Source organism: Bubalus kerabau, chromosome 10 (assembly GCF_029407905.1).
Source record: "Bubalus kerabau isolate K-KA32 ecotype Philippines breed swamp buffalo chromosome 10, PCC_UOA_SB_1v2, whole genome shotgun sequence".
Classification (NCBI taxonomy): domain Eukaryota; kingdom Metazoa; phylum Chordata; class Mammalia; order Artiodactyla; family Bovidae; genus Bubalus; species Bubalus kerabau.
In genome coordinates this window covers 72,688,544-72,715,201 of record NC_073633.1, presented here as the reverse complement: position 1 = coordinate 72,715,201, position 26,658 = coordinate 72,688,544, and the positions used below count along the sequence as shown (strand labels likewise).

The window sequence follows — 26,658 nt, the reverse complement described above, 5'->3', positions numbered from 1 at the left end:
ACCCCATGGACTGTAGCCTACCAGGCTCCTCTGTCCATGGGATTTTCCAGGCAATAGTACTGGAGTGGATTGCCATTTCCTTCTCCAGGGGATCTTCCTGACCCAGGGATTGAACCCAGGTCTCCCGCATTGTAGACAGGCGCTTTACCATCTGAGCCACCAGGGAAGTCCAAATTACAATACACAACATATTAAATACAACTGATAGCATTTAGTATTTATTTTTAATCTTTCTTTATAGAGCTGTCAGGTTGACCTTAACTAGCTAGTAAAGTTATTATACAATCAGTTTACAAAACACAGTTCAGATAAGTGAATGCTGTCACATCCTCTTGTGCACCTCCAGATGAGGGTAGTCATGGTCAGCACAGGACATTTAGGGAGGAATCTGCTTACCACAGAGAACTGAGACAATCTGCAGACAGATATGCTCCAGGCAAAGCAGCTACACGTTTTCACTTATTCCTTTAAGAGTGATTTGATTTGTTTGGATTTGGTATAGAATCACTTCTGGATTTTAGGAAAACGAAACAAGGTTTTACAGCTTGCTATGTTATGTTATGAGCTTGTTATGAGTGCTGCACTCAATATGTCAGCAAATTTGGAAAACTCAGCAGTGGCCACAGGACTGGAAAAGGTCAGTTTTCATTCCAATCCCAAAGAAAGGCAATGCCAAAGAATGCTCAAACTACCGCACAATTGCACTCATCTCACATGCTAGTCAAGTAATGCTCAAAATTCTCCAAGCCAGGCTTCAGCAATACGTGAACCGTGAACTTCCTGATGTTCAAGCTGGTTTTAGAAAAGGCAGAGGAACCAGAGATCAAATCGCCAACATCCGCTGGATCATGGAAAAAGCTAGAGAGTTCCTGAAAAACATCTATTTCTGCTTTATTGATTATGGCAAAGCCTTTGTGTGGATCACAATAAACTGTGGAAAATTCTTCAAGAGATGGGAATACCAGACCACCTGACCGGCCTCTTGAGAAACCTATATGCAGGTCAGGAAGCAACAGTTAGAACTGGACATGGAACAACAGACTGGTTCCAAATAGGAAAAGGAGTACGTCAAGGCTGTATATTGTCACCCTGCTTATTTAACTTCTATGCAGAGTACATCATGAGAAACGCTGGGCTGGAAGAAGCACGAGCTGGAATCAAGATTGCCGGGAGAAATATCAATAACCTCAGTTAGGCAGATGACACCACCCTTATGGCAGAAAGTGAAGAGGACCTAAAAAGCCTCTTGATGAAAGTGAAAGAGGAGAGTGAAAAAGTTGGCTTAAAGCTCAACATACAGAAAACGAAGATCATGGCATCTGGTCCCATCACTTCATGGGAAACAGATGGGGAAACAGTGGAAACTGTCAGACTTTATTTTTTGGAGCTCCAAAATCACTGCAGATGGTGACTGCAGCCATGAAATTGAAAGACGCTTACTCCTTGGAAGGAAAGTTATGACCAACCTAGATAGCATATTCAAAAGCAGAGACATTACTTTGCCAGCAAAGGTCCGTCTAGTCAAGGCTATGGTTTTTTCCAGTAGTCATGTATGGATGTGAGGACTTGGACTGTGAAGAAGGCTGAGCGCCAAAAAATTGATGCTTTTGAGCTGTGGTGTTGGAGAAGACTCTTGAGAGTCCCTACGTCCCTTGGACTGCAAGGAGATCGAACCAGTCCATCCATCCTAAAGGAGATCAGTCCTGGGTGTTCACTGGAAGGACTGATGCTAAAGCTGAAACTCCAGTACTTTGGCCACCTCATGCGAAGAGTTGACTCATTGGAAAAGACTCTGATGCTGGGAGGGATTGGGGGCAGGAAGAGAAGGGGACGACAGAGGATGAGATGGCTGGATGGCATCACCGACTTGATGGAAGTGAGTCTCAGTGAACTCCGGGAGTTGGTGATGGACAGGGAGGCCTGGCGTGCTGCAATTCATAGGGTCGAAAAGAGTCGGATACAACTGAGCGACTGAAATGAACTGAACTGACTGATGTTATGTTAGCAGAAGGGGACGACAGAGGACGAGATGATTGGTTGGCATCACCGACTCAATGCACATGAGTTTGAGCAAGCTCCGAGAGGTGGTGAAGGACAGGGAAGCCTGGCATTCTGTAGTTCATGGGGTCGCAGAGAGTCGGACACAACTGAGCGACTGAACAGCAACAAAATATTGGTAGGCAAGTGGCTGTGAAGAAATCCTAATCAAAAAAGATTCCTTTTGCACTTAAAATTGAGGTGGGACAGATATACCTGAAGTCATAGTTAATTTACATTTCTCATCTCTGTTTTGCCTAATCATGGCAAAGACTATTTTGTCCTATTAATTAGTAAACCGTAGCATGGTAATGCGGCCTGTAGGATTATGAACACTCCTCACACACATACCTCTAAAGCCAGTAAAATATGTCTTTGACATTAAAAAAAAAAACAACCCAAATTTTCTCAAACTGTCAACAAAAACAAGTTGCTGCCAGAAGAATCTCTTTGTCAAAGTCAAATTAAACTTTGCCAGTACACACAAAAAACATACTTTCAGATGAGTGGCTGTCAACCAACTTAATCTTAGACCACTCAAAACTTCATGTTCACACTAGAGTGCTTTAGGTAAATAATACTAATCTCTTCCGGCTTCTAGGTAGCTTACAGCCTTAGTAAAGTTCATTTGGTTTCTTGCCACCTTTATCCATCCCCATCTAATCTTCCCCTCCAAAGCAGCTTTTTCCGTCATGTTTTGTTTTTGAAACAGCTTGTTTTTTCCACCCTAGGTTTTCCCAAAATATTTCAGGGTTCTGATAATTCTGCCAGTGACTAAATCTCCTCCTGGGAATAGCTGCCTCATTATCACTATTAAAAACAGTCACTCCTAATACTGACTGATAAGAATCTGGAAACTAGTTGTAACTTCGGGAATGCAAATCCCACCCTATCCAATCTAAAGATAAATGTATTACAAACGGAATAACAGACTCACCACAGGACAGAACTCAAGCAGTCTTTGTGTTCCATTTAAGCTATTGAGTTTTGTGTAATCCTAATTCTGACTAATATGAAGAATTTACCATTACCTTCCTCATAACCTATTAATATGTAAATTACTAAGAGTCAAGCAAGCACAAAAGAAAAAAGGGGGAAAAAAATCACAACCCACACTCAACACAAAAACTCAGCAGCAAATGCCCTTATGTTTTTAAGGTAATACTGCCTTCCAACTGATCTCCTGTTTCAGAAATATTTTGTGCAGTACATGTGTTGTGTGGGTAACTTCTGTTCTTGGCAAGCTAGTGCTCCTGGCTTGGAAAATCAACAGCAGATAACCTAACGTAAGAGGTCTTTTCCTATATCCTTCAAATGGAACAACTACTTAGAAACCTAATTCTTCCAAAAAAGATATACAAACTAGAGATGATCATGAATTTACTTTCATCATCATCATTCTGCTTCTATCTAGCTTACTTAGTATTTGTGGAAAGTTACATAAGCAGAGTTCATTATTCTGGAAACATCAAAGAGCAATGCAGAGATGATTCCCCCATCCATACACAACCCCCTAAAAAAAGCAATGTCCAAAAGCTCTTTCAAAACCAAAATCAACATGGGCCATTTTGCAGTGAAGGCAGAGAACATGTAACTCAGGGGTATGTAACGATTCTGTGGTATAAACTCCTTTGGCAGTATGCTAAGACTATAACTGGAATATTTTTTAAAGCAAAAATACATATACTGAGAAAATCTATTATATGGTTATCAAACTATTTAAAATTCATATAATATTCAATACATTTTTTACACTTGTTTTTAACACTTGTTATAACAAGTGCTAACAAGTCTATTAACTACCATAATTTCCAAATTATGACCAACATAAATGATATTTTCAAGGTATCTATAACAACTACAATGTGATATAAAAATATGATGTCAATTAATGACAGTCACAGGGATTGCTAACTTGCTGTGGTTTGTAGGTACATTTCAGTCAGAGATTAGTGAAAACAAGTAACTAACATTTTTCTCATTCAAGCTCACAGATCCTTGAAGCTTTTAAAGTATACTCATCTGGAGCATTTAAAGAGGTATTTAGAGATTACTTGGTTCAACCTCTTCATTTTAAAGGTAAGAGAATTAAGGAGGAACTGATGACACTGATTGCCTGAAGTACATTCATTCCAAATCACTGAGTTCTATTTAAAAGTAAACCACTGTTTTCTTCTGAAAACCTGAATCTCACATCTAGGCCTACTTAGAACTTGCTTCAAACTTGCACCTCAGTTACATCGTCTGTAAAATAAAAATAATAATCCAACTTTGGAGGAACTTTAATGTGAAAACCAAATTTAATAATCCATGTTGAAATACTACAGCAGTACCTTTAAGGGTAAGGCTAATTATCAATTAATTCCATGAGAAATCAAAGGCAAATTATTCTTATTCCTTCAGTTCAGTTCAATCGCTCAGTCATGTCCGACACTTTGCGACCCCATGAATCACGCCAGGCCTCCCTGTCCATCACCAACTCCCGGAGTTCACCCAAACTCATGTCCATCGAGTCGGTGATGCCATCCAGCCATCTCATCCTCTGTCGTCCCCTTCTCCTCCTGCCCCCAATCCCTCCCAGCATCAGAGTCTTTTCCAATGAGTCAACTCTTCGCATGAGGTGGCCAAAGTACTGGAGTTTCAGCTTTAGCATCAGTCCTTCCAGTGAACACCCAGGACTGATCTCCTTTAGGATGGATGGACTGGTTCGATCTCCTTGCAGTCCAAGGGACGTAGGGACTCTCAAGAGTCTTCTCCAACACCACAGCTCAAAAGCATCAATTTTTTGGCGCTCAGCCTTCTTCACAGTCCAAGTCCTCACATCCATACATGACTACTGGAAAAAACCATAGCCCTGACTAGACGGACCTTTGCTGGCAAAGTAATGTCTCTGCTTTTGAATATGCTATCTAGGTTGGTCATAACTTTCCTTCCAAGGAGTAAGCGTCTTTCAATTTCATGGCTGCAGTCACCATCTGCAGTGATTTTGGAGCTCCAAAAAATAAAGTCTGACAGTTTCCACTGTTTCCCCATCTGTTTCCCATGAAGTGATGGGACCAGATGCCATGATCTTCGTTTTCTGTATGTTGAGCTTTAAGCCAACTTTTTCACTCTCCTCTTTCACTTTCATCAAGAGGCTTTTTAGGTCCTCTTCACTTTCTGCCATAAGGGTGGTGTCATCTGCCTAACTGAGGTTATTGATATTTCTCCCGGCAATCTTGATTCCAGCTCGTGCTTCTTCCAGCCCAGCGTTTCTCATGATGTACTCTGCATAGAAGTTAAATAAGCAGGGTGACAATATACAGCCTTGACGTACTCCTTTTCCTATTTGGAACCAGTCTGTTGTTCCATGTCCAGTTCTAACTGTTGCTTCCTGACCTGCATATAGGTTTCTCAAGAGGCCGGTCAGGTGGTCTGGTATTCCCATCTCTTATTCCTTAGTATACCTTAAATATCCTCAAATTCTAATTTATTTACTACATTAAATATGCTATCAAATGGATCGCCCAAAGGACAAACTGACCCTAAAACTAAGACACTTCAAGCAGAAAATATGTTTAGAATGAAAAGTACTGGCTTTGGAGTAAGACTATTACAAGCTATGTGCCTGTAATGCTATGCGAAATACTTGTTTTTATCTTATCCTCCAATTCTCAATTAGTAGTAAGAATAAATGCTAACAACCATACATATAAGACTACCATAATTAAATGTCAGTCCATGAAGAATATAAGATTCAAAGATAACCTCATAACACAGTAAGGAAACTTTTCTGATTTCTGCATTATGGATATTCACTTTCTCTTCCACATTACTTGATAAGATTATTTAAAATAGGATAAAGTATAGTACAAGTACGGAGAAGGCAATGGCACCCCACTCCAGTACTCTTGCCTGGAAAATCCCATGGACGGAATAGCCTGGTGGGCTGCAGTCCATGAGGTCGCTAAGAGTCGGAATACGACTGAGCGACTTCACTTTCACTTTTCACTTTCATGCACTGGAGAAGGAAATGGCAACCCACTCCAGTGTTCTTGCCTGGAGAATCTCAGAGACAGAGGAGCCTGGTAGGAGGCCGTCTATGGGGTCGCACAGAGTCGGACACGACTGAAGTGACTTAGCAGTAGCAGCAGCAGCATAATACAAGTAGTATCCTTACTTCAGTGCAGCATCAAATAGCCAGCAATTTTTTTCCCATTGAAACTCCTTGTCAAAAAAAATTAATTACATATTAAAGACAGTATTACTGTGCATTGAAAAAGGAAGGGAATTAAAACTAAACACTATCCCCAAACTTCTAAACCAGACAAAAGCAAACAAACATTTGGAAGACAATAGTCACACAAAATAATTTAAGCACATATTTAAGTATGCAAGTGGGGGTAAAAATGCCAATAAGGGCAAGGCTACTCAAGTTCTCCCCACATATTCTGTCCTGCCTGCCTCCACAAAAGAATTCAGTGGCTGACTGTAGACACGTCAAAGTTATATGCAGACATTTTAGTTGACTAGGAACAATATACAGAAAATACAGTAGGTAGTCCTGCGAACACAAAAGGATCATAGTCTAAAGTAGATTTGTTAAACTAAGGATGGAAAAAAGAATCATTATCTGTCATGCCCTCCTGTCACACCCTCTTATTTGTAGTCATAACTGCAAGCTGTTTTAAAGACAATGGCAATGTTATTAAGGGTACCTTCATGCTGTGCCAAAGCACATACACAGAGCAATTCAGAACAATCAGTCTTACTTTCATAAAAGCAAAGGTTGCAGCCAAATGAAATGGGTGGATACCATATTAAACAACCTTGGAATTAGCTAATAGGATATGGGAAAAAATGATCCTAATGCCGATGCTAAATTCCCTTCCTTCTTTGCACACAAAAAAATTTTTACTATTTGAAAAGCACTAGTCAAGAAAGATTTCATTTACTAAGACCTAAACACAGCCTGTTTTTAAGCACAAAGATGCTTATTATTTCCTTGTATAATATATAAACTTAAAATATAAGCACAGGGGTTTCCCTGGTGGCTCAGTGGTAAAGAATCTGCCTGTCAATGCAGAAGATATGGGTTTGAACTCTGATCTGGGAAGATTCTACATGCCATGAAGCAACTAAGCCCATGCACCACAACTACTGAGCCTGTGCTCTAGAGTCCCGGGATTGCAACTATTGAGTCCACTTGCCCCAACTAATGAAGCCAGTGTGACTAGAGCCTGTGCTCTGCAACAAGAGAAGCCACCGCACTGAGCAGCCCATACACCGCAACTACAGAGTAGCCCCACTCATCACAACTAGAGAAAAAGCCTGCGTACCAACAAAGACCCAGAACAGCCAAAAACTTTATATACATATATATATATATGTGGAAACCTTTAAATATAGACACTAATAACTCTAAAGAAAATCAGGTGTTTTATAAACATTTAATGAAAGTGAAGAGAAGGCAATGGCACCCCACTCCAGTACTCTTGCCTGGAAAATCCCATGGACGGAGGAGCCTGGTGGGCTGCAGTCCATGGGGTCGCTAAGAGTCGGACACGACTGAGTGACTTCACTTTCACTTTTCACTTTCATGCACTGGAGAAAGAAATGGAAACGCACTTCAGTGTTCTTGCCTGGAGAATCCCAGGGACGGGGAAGCCTGGTGGGCTACCGTCTATGGGGTCGCACAGAGTCGGACACGACTGAAGCGACTTAGCAGCAATGAAAGTGAAAACTGAACGAAGACAACAAGTAACAGTAAAACCTAATGCTTTGTTTGTTGCAGTTATTCTACTGCTCTATTCCTCAGGAAACAAATTATTCTCCCACTGGGTTTCCTGGCTCTGTTTTCCTAATTATAATGAAGTTTAAAACATTAAGCAATTGTTTTAGTCAGGCTTCTCTAGTTGTGGTACACAGGCTCAGCAGTTTCTGCACATGGACTTAGTTGTCTCGTGGCACGTGGGAACTTGGTTCCCTGACCAGGGATCAAACCCTCGTCCCCTACATTGGTAGGCAGGTTCTTAACCACTGGACCACCAGGGAAATCCCTAAGCAATTGTTTCTGGAAGTTCAGTAATCGCATAATTGTATGGCTTACTTTCAGAGAATAAACGAATTGCTTTTTAAACAACTAGGAAGAGGAGGACTATGTATTATATACATGAAAACATTTACGTAGGCCTTTCAGCAAGAATGTAAAGTTTATTTGATAAAACTATTCTTTACTACTAGACCACACAGATTTAAAATGCACTTTCTTCATCACTGTGGCATGTCAATATTTTAATCAATTGAATTCAGTCTAAATTAATTACGTTAGTTAATGCTCTGTTAACTGGCTTCAAGGCAAAAATCAGAAAAGGAACAAAGAAAGAGCTTAAACAATGATAGAACTATAATTACATGAACATAACCTTATACACAGACATAGTACTATTAGTAGTAAAACAGAAACATGAGGGACAAAATTCAAGTCTTAGGAGAAATTTCACTACCAAACTGATTCAGTGAAAACTTTTATACAACAATTTAATAGCTTGCATTTAAGATTCGTATTTATGAAAGATGTTTTTAGATATAATTTTAATGCATTAATTAGAACTTATACGTTAGGTCAACAGCTAGTACAACGGAAATCTATTGCTCAAACCAAACGGAAAGAAGAGTGTCTTCTCAGATATGCTGTTTTTAATAGAACCCCACAAGAGTTTAAGCTCTTCCTGGGCAGCTTCTCAGAAGGTATAGTATCTACTGCCCTATTTTGCTCTAAGAAAAGGAACCATTTATGAAAATTTCTGCCAAAAATTCCAAGGTACATAAAATTCAAAATTTTAATAAATCTTTTTAAAATATTCATTTTGAAAACCAGGTTTACACAGAGCTCCAAACCTAGAAAAATGATTAAAATAAAAATAGGCTAGAGGTGCCTCCCTGGTGGCTCAGTGGTGGGGAGTCCATCTGTCAATGCTGGAGACGCAAATTCAACCTCTGATTGAGGAGGATCCCACACGCTGCAAAGCAACTGAGCCCACGCACAACTACTGAGCCTGCTAGAGGCCAGGAACCCCAAGTACTGAAGCCCAGTGCCCTACAGCCTGTGCTCCACGAGAGAAGTCACCTCAATGACTATGCACTGCAACTAGCCAGGAGCCCCCGCTCACTGCAACTAGAGGAAATTTCATGCAGGAAAGAAGATCCAGCACGGCCAAAAATAAATCAATTAAAAATATGTTGGAGATTTCCAGTGGTTCAGGTCAGGAAACTAAGATTCCACATGCCACACTGCATGGTCAATAAAGAAAATAAATAAAAATAAAAAATAGGTTGACCACATAAATTATAGGCTATTTACAGTGACTTTGGGCAAAATCATTTATCATTAAGGCTGCTTGCTGTTGCTGAGTCGCTAAGTCATGTCCAATTCTTTGAGACCCCATGGACTGCAGCACGCCAGCCTTCCCTGTCCTTCACTATCTCCCAGACTTTGCTCAAACTGATGTCCATTGAATCGGTGATGAAATCCAACCACCTCATCCTCTGTCGCCCTCTTCTCTTCCTGCCCTCGATCTTTCCCTGCATCAGGGATTTTTCCATTGAGTTAGCTCTTTGCATCAGGTGCCCAAAGTACTGGAGCTTCAGCTTCAGCATCAGTCCTTCCAATGAATATTCAGGACTGATTTCCTTTAGGATGGACTGGATGAATCTCCCTGCAGTCCAAGGCACTCTCAAGAGTCTTCTCCAACACCACAGTTCAAAAGCATCAATTCTTTGGTGCTCAGCCTTCTTTCTGGTCCAACTCTCATATCCACACATGACTACTGCAAAAACCATAGCTTTGACTAGACGGACCTTTGTCAGCAAAGTGATGTTTCTACTTTTTAATACGCTGTCTAGGTTTGTCATAGCTTTTCTTCCAAGGAGCAAGCATCTTTTAATTTCATGGTTGCGGTCACCATCTGCAGTGACTTTGGAGGCCAAGAAAATAAAGTTTCTCTTTCCACTGTTTCCCCATCTATTTGCCATGAAGTGATGGGACCAGATGCCATGATCTTTGAATGTTGAGCTTTAAGTCAACTTTTTCACTCTCCTCTTTCCCTTTCATCAACAGGCTCTTTAGTTCTTCGTAGCTTTCTGCCATAAGGGTGGTGTCCTCTGCGTATCTGAGGTTGTTGATATTTCTCCCTGCAATCTTGATTCCAGCTTGTGAGTCATCCAGCCTGGCATTTCACATGATGCATTCTGTATATAAGTTAAAAAAGGAGGATGACAATATACAGCCTTGACGTACTCCTTTTCTAGTCCTGGACTGGTCCAGTTGTTCCATGTCCGGTTCTAACTGTTGCTTCTTGTCCTGCATACAGGTTTCTCAGAAGACAGGTAAGGTGGTCTGGTATTCCCATCTCTTTAAGAATTTTCAAAACAAAAACAAAAACAAACAAACAAACAAAAAAAACAAAAAAAAAGAGTTTTCCAGTTTGTTTTGATCCACACAAAGGCTTCAGCATAGTCAATGAAGCACAAGTAGATGTTTTTCTGGAATTTCCTTGCTTTTTCTATGAGTCAACAAGGATCGGCAATTTGATCTCTGGTTCCTCTGCCTTTCCTAAATCCAGCTGGTACATCTGGAAGTTCTCAGTTCACGTACTATTAAGCCTAGCTTGAAGGATTTTGAGCATTACCTTGCTTGCATGTGAAATGAGTGCAACTGTTCAGTAGTTTGAACATTCTTTGGCATTACCTTTCTTTGGGATTGGAATAAAAACTGACCTTTTTCAGTCCTGTGGGCACTGCTGAGTTTTCCAGATTTGCTGGTATATTAAGACTGAGGCCATACTTTGAAATTTATCTGGTAAACTTGATGAGAATGATGCAAAAGTTTAGCACTTACCCAAAGTACCGCAAAAGGCAAAACAAAGATACATTTCACATCTGTGGGCATTCCAAAAAACTGCCTAAAGCAAGTATAATGCTGCAAATCTTTTCTAAATTACTTATTATAAATAATAAATTATTTTTAAAACAAAATAAGGAAATAAAAATTTCAATCTGTTTTATGTACTGGGTTGGCTGGCCAATAAGTTCATTTGGGTTCTTCTGTAACATCTTATAGAAAAAGCCAAATGAACATTTTGGCTGACCCAGTATTTGAAACCTATTAAAGGTCAAAAGAAAAAACAGCTTAATTGAACAGAACATAGAAAACTAATAAATATTTCATTTCAATTGAACCCCACATCTCATCCTCAGTACTTTGAAGTACAGGAACTCTGCTAATCCCTTAACATCTGTGGAAGCTTCAGTTTGGGGTATTTTGTTTTGTGCTTTTGCTCTGCAATTACATGACTGCTTTGGATCAAAGAAAGATGATATGAAAACATAGAATTATTCAAGTTTACAATAAAATAAAGTGGTGGAAGAGGAAAAGGAGACTGCTATATAAAAATCACTGAAAGATTCCACTCTGCTCAAAAATGACTTAAAATTATATCTAATTAGTATCCAAACTTAAATATTCTAAAAGATTTTTTTCATGAAAGAGAATGACAGTGATAGTATTAAGGAAATTCAGGGTTGGTGTTCCAAGAATTTGAGATGATCTGAGGAGAAGGCAATGGCACCCCACTCCAGTACTCTTGCCTGGAAAATCCCATGGACAGAGGGCCTGGTGGGCTGCAGTCCATGGGGTCACTAAGAGTCAGACACGACTGAGAGACTTCACTTTCATTTTTCACTTTCATGCATTGGAGAAGGAAATGGCAACCCATTCCAGTGTTCTTGCCTGGAGAATCCCAGGGACGGGGGAGCCTGGTGGGCTGCCGTCAATGGGGTTGCACAGAGTGGGACACGACTGAAGCGACTTAGCAGCAGCAGCAGCAGCAATTTCCAACATGAAAAGTATAGTACTCAATTCTGGAGGGTCTTTTTAAATTTTTAAATGATAGAATGGAGGTTATCATAGTAAAAGCTAAAGTCACAAGCATAAACATAAACCTAGAGCCAATCTCATTAGAATTGAGACATATACTAACTCATATTAAACAATTTCATCCTTTTACCAGCAGACATATCATTGTAACTAAGCAATAAATTCAAATACTATTCTTTCCCTTGTGCATCCTTAAAAGGTAACAGATTGATTTATTTTCTGATATAAGATCCTAAATTTGTTTAATGTATGCAATCATATACACGCTTTTTACAAACACCCATTACTGAGGCCTTCTTAAACCCACCAAAAAAAAAAGTTAGATGAGATGGTATTTCCCTCCATGATTTAGCTTAATTCTAAGAATATTCCTCCAGGATTCTGTCCGAAGTATAGCAATATACCTACATTAGGTTAATGCACTAGTTCATGATACTTTTCATATTAAAATTTTATAACATCAATCCACTAAAAAAAAAAAAAACCCTAAAAACAGATTTTATAGTCTAAGATGTAAAACCACTCATCAAAGTATCAATTCACCCTTCTCAAAAGATTAACTAAGTACACAGTTTTATAATGACAAAGTACACAACTAATCTTGAGAGGAAGTCATAGCAGTTGAATTTAATATATGCCAAAGCCCTCATTTCAGATGCTACCTTAACTCCACATCTAGTATTACAGAGTGAATAACAAATTATGGTAGTAAAGCCCCACAAAATCCTCTTTACTGGTAGAAATAATCAGTAAGGAGATTATCTGTCTTTCACCATATACCAGTGGTGGTGTCAGACCTCTGGAAAGTGGCATGAGATTTTCTGTTTACCACAAGGAAACCCAGAAGTTTAGGAACATGGGACTTGCTCATTGGTTAATCACTGATGGAGACCAGAGTAATAAAACTCTCCAAGTCCAAAATTAAATGTAACTTGCCCAATTTTGTAAGCTAAAGAGAGACAAGTTCTGAGAACTAAGGAAGGCAATCATTTAAAGTCTCCTAAACCTCTGAAGTATAAATATAACTCCTGGTGCACCAAAAAAAAATATATAATGTTTCAGTTCCTATTTTTTTTCTTAAAGTATTTCAAGTTAGGTGTTTTAATACATTTTGATAACAGCTCCTTAGTCTTTCCAAAATAACTAACAACCATTATTGAACACTTAGTATTTTCCAAGACTTAAATGAAGCCCAAACAACAAATAAATTGGATAAGTATCATCTAAGCCCTCCTATGGTGCTGACATTCTAACAGGGAAGGCAGAAAAACAGTTATAAAACAAACATACAAGAGCTAAAACTATAAAACTCTTAAATCTTCATGACCTGGGATTAAGCAATAGTTTCTTACGTATGATACCAAAGTTACAAACAACAGAAGAAAAGATAGAGTCCAGCAAAATTTAAAACTTTTTTAACTACCAAGAAAGTGAAAAACACAGCCTCGCAGAACGGGATAAAATATGTGCAATTAATATTTCTGATAAAGGATTTGTATATAGAATATAATGAACTCTTGTAACTCAATAATAATACAAAGTAATACAAACAATACAAAGAGATAGCTCAATTAAAAATAAGGAAGGGAGACTTGCCTGGAGCTCCAGTGGCTAAGACTGCACTCCCAATGCAGGGAGCCCAGGTTTGATCCCTGGTCAGAGAACTAGATGCCACCTACTGCCCCTAAAGATTCTGCATGCCACAATTAAGACCCAGTGCAGCCAAATAATGGCACCCCACTCCAGTACTCTTGCCTGGAAAATCCCATGGACGGAGGAGCCTGGTAGGCTGCAGTCCATGGGGTCGCTAAGAGTCGGAATACGACTGAGCGACTTCACTTTCACTTTTCACTTTCATGCATTGGAGAAGGAAATGGCAACCCACTCCAGTGTTCTTGCCTGGAGAATCCCAGGGATGGGGGAGCCTGGTGGGCTGCCGTCTATGGGGTCACACGGAGTTGAACACGACTGAAATGACTTAGCAGCAGCCAAATAAATAAATAAATATTTTTTCTAAAAAAAGAGGAAAGGATATTCATAGAAAATTCCCCAAAGAAGATACACTAATGGCAATAAGGACATGAAAACATGCTCAACACCATTAGCTACCAGAAAAACTCAAATCAAACCCACAATGAGATCGACTTCACACACACTCAGGATGATTAAAATCAAAAAGAGGCAATTCTTGTTGGAAAGAATATGGCTAAGCTGGAACTGTAATACACTCGTGTTGGAAATGTAAAATATGTGGCAGCTATGGAGAACAGCTTGGCAATTCTTCAAAAGACTAAACATAGAGTTGCCATATGATTCAGCAATTCCACTCCTACTTATGGTCTCTAGAGAAACAAAAACATACTCTACACAAAACTTGTACATGGATGTTCATAACAGCATTATTCATAATAGCCAAAAATTAAAACAACCTAAATGTACATCAATTGATGAACAGTGTATATCCATACGCTGAAATACTATTCAGCCATAAAAAGGAATGAAGTGCTGGTATGTGTTACATGGATAAACCTTGAAAACATTATGCTAAGTGAAAGAAGTCAGACAAAGATCACATAAAGTATGGTTTCATTTATATGAAATATCCAGAATAAGCAAATCTAGGGAGAGAGAAGGTAGATTTAGTGGTTGTTATTAATAGTCACTGGAGGGATGGGGGAAATGTGTGTGACTGTTAATAAGTATAGGGATTCTTTTTGGTATCTTTATGACAGCAGCTAGAATTCTCATGACTTGAATTAAGTGTTCTGTAATTGATTCTGGTTGTGTTCACACAATTCCGTGAATAGCACGGAACTGTACACTTTATTAGGGTTAGGGTTTGGGTTAGGGTTAGGCTAATTGCATGGTATGTGAATTATGTTTCAATAAAGTTGTTATTTTTAAAAAATGGGTATTAAGAAACATATAAAAGGAAACTTCATCTAATATGGAGAATCAGGAGAGTTTAGTGAAGACCTGGATGCTGGGTTTTAGTTGCAGCACATGGGATCCAGTTCCCTGACCAAGGATCAAACCTGAGCTCCCTGCTTTGGGAGTGTGGAGTCTTAGCCACTGGATGACCAGGGAAGTCCCCAAACCCTTAATTATTATATTTAATCCTAATAACCCTTTGAAGTATGGGCAGTTATTATCATCATTTTACAGATAAGGAAACTGAGACATGGTGAAGAAAAATAATCTGCCCAAGGTCACAGCAAGTGGTGCTATTATGACTTGAACAAAAGCATTCTGGCCCCAAAGTCCCCCATACTCTAATACTTCACTACCCACCCTCTCCTGGAAATTGCCTATCAGTTAATTACAACATAGTTTTGTATATTCAATCCTGTACAGTAAGCAGATACATTATACATTTATACACAAGTTTCTTTGGTTGAGCACTAGGTGAAGTATTTAACTTGGGTTTAGAAACCATGTTTTGTAATACTTTTAACCTTTAAACTCTGGAATCACACTCAGCAAGACAGGTTTATTGATTATTAGTGGCTCTGAGAATTAAGACTTCCTGAAAGACATCTGTTTCACACAACTGAGGTATTTACTCATTATATTATCACCATATCATTTATGTGTATAAACCAGTAAGTGGAATGTGGTTAGAACTTGTGGTAAAGAAATGTTTTAGTATTTGTGTAAGAAAGCAGATCAGGCTTGGGTTTCTAGCATGAGTATCTGCATGGATGATAGTCCCTATGTCTATGAGACATCAAAATCAAAATAAATAATAGCTGGATATGTGGACCTGGTCCTCAGAAGAACTGGACCAAGGAGGTAAACTTGGAAGTTTAGGCATACAGCATGGTAGCTCAAAGCCATGATATTAGGTTAATGCAAAAGTAATAGCAGTTTCGGATCCTGAATTTTAATTCATTATAACTAGGCTCAAACACATCCTTAGTAATCAAAATAGGAACCATTACAACCAACACATTTTTGCCAATGAGAAATATTTGTTTATTCCCATAGCAAAAAAAAAAAAAAATCCATGCTTCAAAATTTAATGAACTCTTGGAAAGCATTTTCTGCATCCGGCTGGTTGTGGAAGCATTTTCCCTGCAAAAAGTTGTCAAGATGCTTAAAGAAGCGGTAGTCAGTTGGTGGGAGGTTCAGTGAATATGGCAGATGAGGCAAAACCTCGTAAACCAATCCATTCAACTTTTGAAGAACTGGTTGTGTGATGTACAGTCAGACATTGTCACAGAGAACTGGGCCCTTTCTGTTGACCAACGCCAGCTGCAGGCACTGCAGTTTTCGGTGCATCTCACTGATTTGCTGAGCTTACTTCTCAGATGTAATGGTTTCGCTGGGATTCAGAAAGTTGTAGTGGATGAGACCGACAGCAGGCCACCAAACAGTGACCATGACCTTTTTTTTGGTACATGACCACTGAGCTGATCGTTGCTGGTTGTAATATAAAATCCACTTTTTGTTGCAGATCACAATCCGGTCAAGAAATGGTTCACTGCTGTTGTGCAGAATAAGAGAAGACAACACTCCAAAATGATGATTTTTTTGATTTGTAGTCAGCTCAGGAGGCACCAACTTTTCGAACTTTTTCACCTTTCCAATTTGCCTCAAATGCCAAATGACCACAGAATGATCAACACTGAATTCTTGGGCAACTTCTTGTGTAGTTGTAAGTGGATCAGCTTCCATGATGCTCTCAGTTGGTCACTGTCAACTTCCAATGGCTGGCCACTGGTTTCCTCATCTTTAAGGCTCTTGTCTCCTTTGCAAAACTTCTTGAATGACCACTGCACTGTACATTCATTAGCAGTTGCTGGGCCAAATGTGTTCTTAATGTTCCAAACTGTCTCCACAGCTTTATGACCCAATTTGAACTCAAATAAGAAACCACTCAAATTTGCTTTTTGCCTAACATAATTTCCATAGTCTAAAATGCATGTAAAATAAATAGCAAGTAATAATTCATTAGCAAAAAACATAAAGCAAGAAATGTATATTAAAAGATGTATGACATAACCACATTTATTTAAAATGTATTCCAATATCAAATGGCAAAGTTCAACAAGGGAAAACCGAAATTACTTTTGCACCAACTTAATAACAGATTATAAATGCCTAAGGAGAAAGCACTGGAGAAGGCTTGCCTGGAGAATCCCATGGACGGAGGAGCCTAGGGGGGCTGCAGTCCATGGGGTTGCTAAGGGTCGGACACGACTGAGCAACTTCACTTTCACTTTTCACTTTCATGCATTGGAGAAGGAAATGGCAACCCACTCCAGTGTTCTTGCCTGGAGAATCCCAGGGACGGGGGAGCCTGGTGGGCTGCCGTCTATGGGGTCGCACAGAGTCTGACACGACTGAAGTAAACTTAGCAGCAGCAGCAGCTGCCCAGAGCAAAGCCCTACAGAACTCTGATAATTCTCAGATAAGGAACTTAAAAGGAGACCAAAAGGAGCCCAGAGCAAAGTAGGAGATATACTACTCCAATTAAATATTTTTTTACCAAGGTCACCAGCAACATAACTAATAATCCAATGGAAACATATGACTCTTTAAAACTTCAAACTAAATTCTACTTGAAACAAAATGTATGGAGCACCTACCATATGCCAGGCAAATCTGTTGCCTGTAACTTGACCCTATCTTCTCCCTTGGCTTCTGAAATATCACTCACTCCCTTGTTGTTACTTCTTTTGAACACGTGTTATCTTGTTTCTCTCTTTCCATCCACTCAAAACATTTCAAGATTTCCCCAGAATTCTGAGTCTTCTCTTCTTCATGCAAGCTCTCCCAGGGCAATTTCACCTAATCCTCTGAGTACCATCTAACTGCCAATAATTCTCCCACACCTCACCTTTAGAATTGACTTTGCTTCTGGGCTTCAGATCCTATTTCCCACTGCCAACCAACCATATATTTATTAATACAAACTACGCCTCTTTCTTTCTATATTCTCTCTTCAAAAAACACAACTATCCACCCAGAGGACCAAGCCAGAAATCTGTGACTCTTCCTAGAGCAACTGTTCTCAACCTTATCTGGGTATTAGAACTCCCAGGAGCTTAAAAAAAAAGAAACTCACTCATCAGTCTAGTAATAATATGGTAACAATAATCCTGTTAATTATCCTGTTCTATGTCTCTTACACACATGCTCGTAAAGTACTTAGCAAAAATGCTTGTGAGCACCCAGGAAAATGGAGCTATCTTCATAAACATTTTAAATTCAGCTCTTCTGAAGTCTTAAGTTTCTGATTAGAATCAACATTTGTTTAAACTATTTCACTAACAAAAAGACAAACAGAAGAAAAATTTGTTTGTAAGACCCTCTAAGGTAAACTTTAAAAACGTTCAAATTCACTGATGAGCCATAAACCAGGGTGGGGGGTGGGGGAGGGGCTGCACCAATATATTCAAACAAGCTAACAGGAGAAGCCCATTATATACGTTACTTAAAAGAGTTTGCAAATAAGACATTCAACTCCATAGTGATAGCAAAGCTCCTCTTTGGTGTTACTTTGTATTTTGAGTATTTTCAAAAAAGAATAATGAAGATTTAACACAGCCGCTATCTTTCAAAGTATAATGCTTTGTTCGTGTCCCTTGCCCAATGATGCTAGTTTAGCAAATCTACTTCTTCTTGAAAAGATGTGCAGGAATGGGCAAATGGTTAAGTCAGTAAGTTCATTTAAGGCTGCAAATTCTGCTTTCAACTAAGACGGCCAGTTTCTTATAACTTTAGAATTAACAGGATAGTTCACAAATAGCCTGGAATGTGACAGGAAACCAAATAAAAGTTACCAAAACTTTTGACTGGAATAAAGAGTGCAGGTTATTTTTAATCGTTGTTTGCTTTAGCTGAACAAATGCATAGTACATTTGTGTTACAAATGGATCAGAAGAAAGCTATGTATTTAAAAAATAAAATGTGCATGCAAATGCCACCAGAGTATATAAACACACACACACACAAAAAATCCTTAAAAAAAAAAAATAAAACTTACAAGCTTTTGCACATCAAAGAAAACCATAAACAAAACAAAAAGGCAACTTAAAGATTTCGAGAAAATATCTGAAAATGATGTGACCAATAAGAGCTTAATTTCCAAAATATATAAACAGCTCATACAACTCAGTAAAAAAAAAAAAAAAAAAAAAATCAAAATATGGGCAGAGGACTTCCCTTGTGGTCCAGTGGGTATTAATCCGCCTGCCAATTCAGGGGACACAGGTTCCATCCGTGGTCCAGGAGGATTCCACATGCCACGGAGCAAATAGGCCCATGCTCCACAACTACTGAGCCCTTGCACATTAGAGCCCGAGCTCCACAACAAAAGAAGCCACCAAAATGAGAAGGCCAGGCGCTGCAACCAGAGAGTAGCCTCTTGTTTGCTGCAACTAGACAAAGGCTTTGCACAGTAACAAAGACCCAGCGCAGCCAGAAATAAGCACATTTAAAAAAAAAAAACAAAAACAAAAAAGGTAGCTTTAAAAAAAAAGGGGCAGAAGACCCAAACAGACATTTATCCAAAGAAGATTTACAGATGGCCAACAAGCACATGAAACATCACTATTTACTAGAGAAATGCAAATCAAAACTACAACAGAGTATCACCTCACACCAATCAGAAGAGCCAACAGTAAAAAGTCCACAAACAATAAATGTTGGTAAGGGTGTGGCAAAAAGGGAATCCTTCGATGCTGTTAGTGGGAATGTAAATTGGTATAGCCAATATGGAGAACAGTATGGAGGTTCCTTAAAAAAAGTTACCAATCCTACTGCTTGACATGTTTCTGGAGAAAATTATAATTCAAAAGGATAAACACACCCCAATGTTCAAAGCAGCACTATATACAATAGCAAAGACATGGAAGCAACCTAAATGTCCATCAATAGGTGGATAAAGATGTGGTACCAATACAATCACAAATGGAATACTACTCAGCCATTCAAGATGAAATAATGCCATTTGTAGCAGCATGGATAGACCCAAGATTACCATACTAAATGAAGTAAGTCAGACAGAGAAAGACAAATATCATATGCTAACACTTCAATGTGAACTTTAAAATATGATACAAATAAACTATTTACAAAACAGAAACAGATTCAGACAGAGAGAACAAACTTACGGTTACCAAAGAGAAAAAGGAGGTGAGAAGGATAAATTAGGAGTTAGGAATTAGCAGATACAAACCACTATATATAAAACAGAGAAACAATGAGGTACTACTGTATAATACAATGGACTATATTCAATACCTTGCAACAACCTATAATGGAAAGAATATGAAAAATACAAATATGTAACTGAATCACTTTGCTGTATACCAGAAATACAACACTGTAAATCAACTACAATAAAAAATTTTAATTTTAATAAAATTCTAAAATGTACAAATTAGTAATCTTTGTATCTTCAGAATTACTAGTATATTTAGAATGTTTACTGGTGATATACAAGAGCTTAATAAAAACATTTCATTCTAGACACAATAACTGCATCTGGGGAAGACACTGAAAGGTAGAGTGTGAAAAAATGACTGACCTTCCAATATACACCCTTTTGTATCATTTAAAACGTTTACTCTGTGCATGTATTATATATCGTATAAGTATGCCTCCAGAGTCAATCGCCAATTTACAGGAGATACAGAGGACATAAGAACATGTTAATTAAGCTAAGCCTCAGGGATACAGTCATTAAAACCCAGACTGAAAAACCCTAAAAGCCATAAAATAAAATCTGATTTCTTTAATAAACAGATTCACAAGGCAGAGAGAAAATGAGAGCAGTAGATTAAAAGGGACTTAAAGGTCATTACCAACCAACTGCAAATTAGGAACTTTATTTGGATACTGATTCAAACTATGACATCTGAGACAGGTGAACCTTTCTTTGAACATGGACATTTGATGATATTAAGGAATTTAAGGGGGTGATATATATATACATTTTTTGAGTCCTTATCTTTTAAAGATACCCTGGACTCCAATTAATACTTGGAATTTGCTTAAAAATAATCCAGGAGGATGAAGCAAGAGGTAATAAATGAAACAAAACTGGGCATGATTTGACACAGTGGTAAAGAATCCACCTGCCAGTCCAGGACACACAGAGTCTCGAATTCCATCTCTGGGTCAAGAAGATCCCCAGAATAGAAAATCACAACCCACTCCAGTATTCCTGCCTGAGAAATGCCATAAACAGAGAGGAGCCTGGTGGGCTATACAGTCCATGGGATCACAAAGAGTCAGTCACAACTTAGTGACTGAGCATGAATACAAAGCTGTGACGGGAACATGGGGGTTTATTAAGGCACTGCATCTACTTTTATGTGATTAAAATCTTCCATAACAAGTCAGAAAGTCAAATACTTGCAAGATATAAATATTTTTATATAAATGAAGAAAACCAAATCATTTAAAAATGATACCACATACAACTTGAATATATGTGGGTTTTAGATGACATAAAGGAATTTGATGATAATGCTCAAAATTCTCCAAGCCAGGCTTCAGCAATATGTGAACCGTGAACTTCCTGATGTTCCAGCTGGTTTTAGAAAAGGCAGAGGAACCAGAGATCAAATTGCCAACATCCGCTGGATCATGGAAAAAGCAAGAGAGTTCCAGAAAAACATCTATTTCTGCTTTATTGACTATGCCAAAGCCTTTGACTGTGAGGATCACAATAAACTATGGAAAATTCTGAAAAAGATGGGAATACCAGACCACCTGAGAAATCTGTATGCAGGTCAGGAAGCAACAGTTAGAAATGGACATAGAACAACAGACTGGTTCCAAGTAGGAAAAGGAGTAAGTCAAGGCTGTATATTGTCACCCTGCTTATTTAACTTCTATGCAGAGTACATCATGAGAAACGCTGGACTGGAAGAAACACAAGCTGGAATCAAGATTGCCGGGAGAAATATCAATAACCTCAGTTAGGCAGATGACACCACCCTTATGGCAGAAAGTGAAGAGGAACTAAAAAGCCTCTTGATGAAAGTGAAAGAGGAGAGTGAAAAAGTTGGCTTAAAGCTCAACATTCAGAAAACGAAGATCATGGCATCTGGTCCCATCACTTCATGGCAAATAGATGGGGAAACAGTGTCAGACTTTATTTTTGGGGGCTTCAAAATCACTGCAGATGGTGACTGCAGCCATGAAATTAAAAGAGGCTTACTCCTTGGAAGGAAAGTTATAACCAACCTATATAGCATATTCAAAAGCAGAGACATTACTTTGCCAACAAAGGTCCGTCTAGTCAAGGCTATGGTTTTTCCTGTGGTCATGTATGGATGTGAGAGTTGGACTGTGAGGAAGGCTGAGTGCTGAAGAATTGATGCTTTTGAACTGTGGTGTTGGAGAAGACTCTTGAGAGTCCCTTGGACTGCAAGGAGATCCAACCAGTCCTTCCTGAAGGAGATCAGCCCTGGGATTTCTTTGGAAGGAATGATGCTAAAGCTGAAACTCCAGTACTTTGGCCACCTCATGTGAAGAGTTGACTCATTGGAAAAGACTCTGATGCTGGGAGGGATTGGGGGCAGGAGGAGAAGGGGACGACAGAGGATGAGATGGCTGGAGGGCAGCACTGACTTGATGGACGTGAGTCTGGGTGAACTCCAGGAGTTGGTGATGGACAGGGAGGCCTGGCGTGCTGCGATTCATGGGGTCGCAAAGAGTCGGACACGACTGAGCAACTGAACTGAAGATGAAGATTAAAACTCAGAAGCTAGGGGTCAGATCAATAACTAATTTTGTTAGATTATATAATGGTATTGTGGTTATGAGGAAATTGCTTTTTTAAAAGACAAAATATTGATGTATTTACAACTAAAAAAATGGTATGTCTAGAATTTGCTTTAAAATTTTTTTTAGTTGGGACAAAGACAAGAATAAACAAGCATGGCAAAATGTTAAAACTAACTGGTACATATATAGGGGCTCATGGACTATATGGTAGTGTGTATTTCCATCTTAAGATGTAAACAACATTATAATAATATCAACAGTAAAAATAATAGATTCTAAGAACTTCCTCCACTATGCGAAAGAAGGGGAAAAAACAAGATAGATAATCCAAACTAAAACCCTAATTCAGATAAGGGTCAAGATTTGGGGGGAGGAAGCAAGAACCACTAAACAAGGGTTTTACTCACTCAACTCACCGTGAATTCTACACACAGCAGAGTATGGTAAAGAAAGTCCCAGTGTTCCACCATATTGGAGGCAACAGCCAAAGCAAAAAAAAAAAAAATTTTTTTCAAGAATTATTTCCTCCTGTCAGTTTTTACCCAAGAAATCCATTTATAAAGAACTTTCAAAAATTTCTTAAGTTCAAGAGTTAGGATTGTCAGTGAGTGTTTTGTATAGACATAAAGCTTCCCTAATACCCTGAGCACATACAATTCTGACAGGACATAAGAGTTTCTGGGCGTGAAAATGGTATTCTTTCATTCCTAGTTCTCTGGCTCTGCTCCAAGACCACTTTTATCAAGTTATTTTGAGTGAGATCCTTTTTTAGGGGGAACAGGAGAAACTTTGAAAGACTTTTATGGAAACATTTGCACATACACATTCCAGTCCTTGAAATAATGATACCAAGTGTTCTTCAAGGTTCTAAAGGGAAAATTCTAAGATTACCTAATTCCACCAAAATTTCTGCTACAGGCAATCACCACCATATTTAAATCACATAATTATTACTATGGGTAGGGAGAAAAGGAAAATGAATACTTTGATATTTTACTAAATGCCACTATTTAATACCATTTTAAACTAAGTCCTCTAAGTACAACCTTATTAGGTAGGTGCTGCTGCTGCTGCTAAGTCGCTTCAGTCGTGTCCGACTCTGTGCAACCCCATAGACAGCAGCTCACCAGGCTCCCCATCCCTGGGATTCTCCAGGCAAGAATACTGGAGTGGGTTGCCATTTCCTTCTCCAATACATGAAAGTGAAAAGTGAAAGTGAAGTCACTCAGTCGTGTCCAACCCTCAGCCACCCCATGAACTGCAGCCTACCAGGCTCCTCCGTCCACGGGATTTTCCAGGCAAGAACACCGGAGTGGGTTGCCATTTCCTTCTCCAATGCATGAAAGTGAAAAGTGAAAGTGAAGTCGCTCAGTCATGTCCGACTCCCAGCGACCCCATGGACTATCAATGTCCAAAACTTTCAGATGAGAAAAGTGGGGCACTGAAAGGCTAAGTAACTTGTTAAGTAAATGGCAGAACAAGACTTGAATCCAGTCTGGCTCCAGTATCTGGACTACTCTCTGCTACAGAATCCATACCCTAAAACTTCTCACTCTGAAACACAAGAAAGATGACTACATGAACATTTCCAGACGCTAGATTACTGACCCTCTTCACAATTCCAGTTACCTTTGAGATTTTACATTTTAAAAAACAAAATAAACAAAGGAAAATAACAAAACTAAAACATCCGGGCAGATCCTTTAAATAGTGTGGAAAGAATTAACAGCAGCTATTATAGGCACTGGAGAAGGAAATGGCAACCCACTCCAGTGTTCTTGCCTGGAGAATCCCAGGGACAGAGGAGCCTGATGGGCTGCCGTCTGGTCGCACAGAGTCAGACACGACTGAAGCGACTTAGCAGAAGCAGCAGCAGCAGCATTACAGGCACTAGCACCACTGACCAAAGCTAATAAGGCCCCTTATCTGTCCACTCTACTGCAAAGCTCACTAGTCAACAGAGCCTGTCTAGGTAAAGAGATGCCAATCAGTTTTATATCACTTCATTCTTTCATTTGATTGGTTAAATCAGAATCAAACATCTGTAACATGAAAGAGATACGGAAACAAAAAGTTAAAGAAATGTGACAAAGGAATAAACAATTCATAAAACAGAACTTGTTAAAAGCTCTCTGAGATCCTCAGAAAGATGGTGCATTCATAAATCAAGAAAGAAAGCTGTGAAAAGACAAAAAAGTACAAGAAAAGACTCTTGAAAACAAAATTTGTAAAAGGTAGTGTAAGGTTTTATACTGTGGAGGCAAAACCTAGAAAGTAGACAGAAACAGGAAACAGACAAGAAATAACGAAAGGATACCCAGCATCAGTCCAGGAGGTCAGCATTTAAGTAACAGAAATTACAGAAGGAAAATAGGAAAAAAAAATTGAAGAGAGGACATTTTCAGAGAAATATAAATGTTCTACAACTAAAAGATTTAATTAACTAAAAGATTTATAAAGTCTTCCAATTAATAAGGCCCACTCAGTGCTCAAATGAATAAAGACCCACGCCATCAAAATCTTTGGAAAATTTCAGGCAACAATGACCAAAAAAGACAATAAACGCTTTCAGAGAAAAGGTAGCTCATATGCAAAGGAACAAGAATCAAACTGGCCTCCCACAGCAATATAAATAAAACCAAAAATAAACAAATGAGGCCTAGTGAAACTTTTGTACAGCAAAGGAAACCATAAATAAAACAAAAAGACAACCTACCATATTTGCAGAGAAAATATCTGCAAATAATGAAACTGACAAAGGCTTAACTTCCAAAATATACAAACAATAACAAAAAAACAACCCAATCAAAAAAATGGACAGAAGACCTAAACAGACATTTCTCCAAAGAAAACTTACAGATGGCCAACAAGCACATGAACAGATGCTCATCACAACTAATTATTAGAGAAATGCAAATCAGAACTACAATGAGGCACCACCTCACATGGGTTAGAATGGCCATCATTAAAAAGTCACATGCTGGAGAAGGTGTGGAGAAAAGGAAACCCGTGTACACTGTTGGTGATAATGTAAACTGGTCCAGCCACTGTGAAAAACAGTATGGAGGTTCCTCAAAAAAACTAAAAATAGAAGTGCCATATGAGCCAGCAATTCCACTCCTGGGCATACCCAGACAAAACTATAATTCCCAATGTCAGCAGCACTAATAGTCAAGACACTGAAACAACCTAAATGCCACTGACAGAGGAATGGATAAAGAAGACGCAGTACATACAATGAAATACGACTCAGCCACTAAAAAGAATAAAATACTGTCATTTACAGCAACATGGATGGACCTGAGATTATCATAGTAAGTGAAGTCAGAAATAGAAAGATAAATACCATCTAATATCACTGATATGTGGAACCTAAAAATAATACAAATGAACTTACTTACACAATAGGAACAGACTCACAGACATAAAAAAAAAATAATAACTTACAGTTACCAAAGAGGAAAGGCTAGGAGAGAGATAAATTAGGAGTTTGGGATTAACACATAAACACTACTATATATAAGACAGATAATCAACAAGGACTTTCCTCTATATGACAGGGAACTTTACTAAATATTCTATATATTTAGAATAACCTATATAGGAATAGAATAAACTATATAGGAAATAATAATATTTCCTATTATATAGGATAATAACCTATAATAGGAAAATAACCTTTATAGGAAAAGAAACTGAAAAAGAATGCATATATGTATATGTGTAAATACTCACTTTGCTGTACACCTGAACTAATACAACACTGTAAATCTACTATATTCCGATAAAAAAGTAAAATTAAATTTAAAAGAGAGAAAGACAAATGCCATATGATATCATTATATATGGAATCTAAACTATGAAACAAATGAACTTATCTATGAAACAAACACCAACTCACAGATACAGAGAACACACTTGTGGCTGCCAAGGGCAGGGGAAGGGGACTGGCTGGGAGT

At 38.6% G+C, this 26,658-nt stretch overlaps 1 protein-coding gene across 5 annotated transcripts in view; it reads right to left on the bottom strand.

Annotated features, from left to right (window-relative positions):
* FBXO34 (F-box protein 34) overlaps positions 1 to 26,658 on the bottom strand; it is an 81,544-nt gene that overhangs the window by 39,375 nt on the left and 15,511 nt on the right. The window lies entirely within an intron of this gene.